The sequence below is a fragment of the Austrofundulus limnaeus genome, unplaced genomic scaffold, assembly GCF_001266775.1.
Source record: "Austrofundulus limnaeus strain Quisiro unplaced genomic scaffold, Austrofundulus_limnaeus-1.0 Scaffold561, whole genome shotgun sequence".
NCBI lineage: Eukaryota > Metazoa > Chordata > Actinopteri > Cyprinodontiformes > Rivulidae > Austrofundulus > Austrofundulus limnaeus.
This window is the reverse complement of record NW_013952963.1, coordinates 161,967-164,995: the sequence shown is the minus strand read 5'-3', so window position 1 is coordinate 164,995 and position 3,029 is coordinate 161,967. Positions and strand designations below refer to the sequence as shown.

General features: G+C 41.8%; 1 protein-coding gene across 1 annotated transcript in view; it reads left to right on the top strand.

Moving 5' to 3' along the window:
* Window positions 1-2,058: 2,058 nt before the first annotated feature.
* The window catches only part of LOC106530806 (semaphorin-6D), a gene marked incomplete at both ends in the record, with an annotated part of 126,542 nt that continues 125,571 nt past the window's right edge, over window positions 2,059-3,029 (top strand). Inside the window, 1 exon segment of the mRNA XM_014026514.1 lies at window positions 2,059-2,188.

Sequence of the window (3,029 nt, the reverse complement as noted above, 5' to 3'; positions counted from 1 at the left end):
AGCATAGAAACGGCAGCACCGATCAGCCTGAAATTTGGCAGGTGCGTTGCGCCAACCAATGGTTTTATGATAGACTCCATATTTGAGGAGGGGGCTCCATCTGTAAAGGGGGTGTCTGGACATACAAAAAATGCTTATAACTCCAAAACTATTCAACATAGGAGCTTCAGATTTATTTGTTGTTTAGCTCTGATGAAGGACTACCAATTGGGCCCACCAATAAGCACCCCTCCCACCACCTCTGTACCCCTATCTCTATGTTTCCCCTTCAATGAACTTGTGGCCTGTCTATGGTGAGCCTTGCCTCTCAATGACTGCTGGAAATGGGGATGAAGCTCCTCCTGAAAATGAGGTGCAGGTAAATAAAATTGAGATGGATGTTATTTCTCACTTTATTAAAACTACTGTTTTTCTAGTGAAACATCACTGATGGAATATCCACCAGTTCATCCTCAGATATGAAAAAAAAAAAATCACAATATCAGCTTTAACTTTATCTCACCAGAAGCCTGAAGATTTTTGTTGATGACAGTAATGTTACTGACGATCATATTTACCTCTGCTGTGACCAGAGAGAGCCCCCTAAATTACCTGGACCCCCCGCTGCTGCTGGCTCTCACTGTGAGAGGGAAGACAGAGCAAAGATGCAGACAGAACATTTTCAGCAGACACACAGGAACATTAACCCAAGCACAATCAAAAACTTATTTCCCCAGATGTCGGCATATCTCATATCCGGTAATTTGTTGTTTTGCATAAACAGCAAGACGAGGAGGAGGAGGTGATCCAACGGGRGACAGACAGATGAACGGACAGAGATGCTGCAGAGGGGATTTCATTTCTAATCCTGCTGCTGCATTTGCAGTATCTTCCTCACTTCTCTCTCTTTTTTTTTTTTTACTTGACTCTAATTATCCTGCTGAGAAATAAAATTTGATTTTTCAGCCGGAAATTTAATTGAGGTTTCCTCTAGGAAATCATTTTCTGACTGTGGAGAGCACTCCGAGTCAGCCTCTTATCTTTTGGTAATACTAGTTTTACAGGTTACATTAAGTGCTGCAGATATTAGACGACTCACCTTTTGACATCTTGAATAATATTTCTAATATTTAAAGCAACAGGATTTTGAAAAAAAACTTGATCTTTTATTTCACCTGTTTTTATGATGTGATCAAACTGAAGCAAAAAAAAATCACTGTTTTATAAGACATTTTTTGAGCATTAGTATCCAGGTTTATACTTCAAGATTTGTATAAAAAGCTTATTATTTTCTAAGAATTATCCATTGCTACAAAATAAAAGCATAAAAAACATCTCYTGCTTTACAAAAGTGAACAAAGTGAAATAACTTGGAAGCATTTGCAGTAAAAATATGTTTGTAAACTTCCTGAACTAAGATTTTTACCCAAAATGTTTTTATACAGAACCAACATTATTTACTAATGATTGCTTTACATAGTGTTGTACAAACATCTGCATTGTTTTTACTTGCTTGTTTGTAATGTGAGTTTATTTATTTGCTCATTGTTGTGTTGCTTTTTTGTGTTTTTAAATTAAGACATATGCTCATAACTCTGTTCTGTGCATCTTCGAGTGCTGGATGACAAATAAGATAATCTGAATATTTTGAAATGAAATTATTGTTTTATATTTCAATGGAAATATTAGGTTATGAGACACAAACACACCTTAAAAACAACAGAGAATGTATATTTGCTTCTGAATAAAACTTCAACTATTTTATTTAAAGTATTAAAAATGAATGACGTCTCTTCAAAATATCAAAAAATTCTAATGMAATTTTCCATGGTCTACTCCATTGGAAGTCAAGTGCGTTTTAAATTGAGGAAGTGCGGGGCGTGGTCCTGCGCGCTCCCGCTCTCTGATTGGCTCCAGTCAATCTATTATGATAATGAGGAGGGCGTGGCCTGAGCGCCAGCGACGCTGAGCCGCTGAGAACCGCCTCATTGTGTGGTTTTGACCCGGTCCGGACGCATCTCCTCACTGACTCGGCTCCTCTCTGGTGGATTTATACTTCAGGACTCGGTTCTGAGGGACGGACTTTCCTCACCGGCTCGGTTCCGGCTTTGAATTTGGAACTAAGCGGAGCAGTTGTGGATTATTGTGCCGGAGCCGGACGGAGGGAGACGATTTCGGGTCCGGTTTGTGGAGATGCTGGGACCGAAAGGTGAGTTATTCCTCCTCTCGGGGAATCTTGTGTTCTTGCTCCCAGCGCGCGCGCGCGTCCATGCCTCGCAGTTTAGTGGAAGTGTGTGTGTTTGTGCACGAAGGAAGCAAACATATTTTTTTTGTCCTCGCACGTGCATTCAATTTGGAGCGCGTGCGTGTTTGCCACGCTCTGATTGACGGCTGTCAGAGTCMGCACGCGCGTCAGAAACAACAAAAAACAAACAGGTAAAGGAGGCGCGAGCGTCTGTTCATCACTCCTGTCCTCTTCCAGTGCGCCTCTAAAAGGCTGCTTGTTTTCAGGGGTCTGGGTGGTCTGCGGGGGGTCTGGGTTTACGTTTTGCGGAGTAAAAACCTCCTTTTCTTGCAGCTGAAACCTCCTCTCCTCTCCCCCTCTAACGTTTGGGTGGGGGTCTTTGTCTTCCCTGTGGTTTTAAAGGTTAATTTTCATAGACGGATCCCACACATTTACCCCCCACTCTGGACCGTCTGTACCCGGTCCTCTGCGACCCCCCTGTCTCTCAGCAGAGGTGGTATTTGTCTTGTTTTGGTTCCAGGTACCTGGGCGCGCGCAGCTGCAAGCGACGTTTAGGCTCATCAATAATTCAGTCCCTGCCTGGGTTTATGGGCTGGGAGGACCAATCGGTTAATCGATCAGTGTTTATTATATATAATCAAATGGTCTTCAACTGGTAGGATTGCTTGTGTGTTTAAATAAAAAAAGAGTTTGGAAGACCCTTATTTGTGTCTAAGCAGAACAATACTCTGCAGATAATTTAAACAGAACCTCATTGTTTCATAGATAACCAGAACCACCTGAATCACAGATTAATAATGTGGGG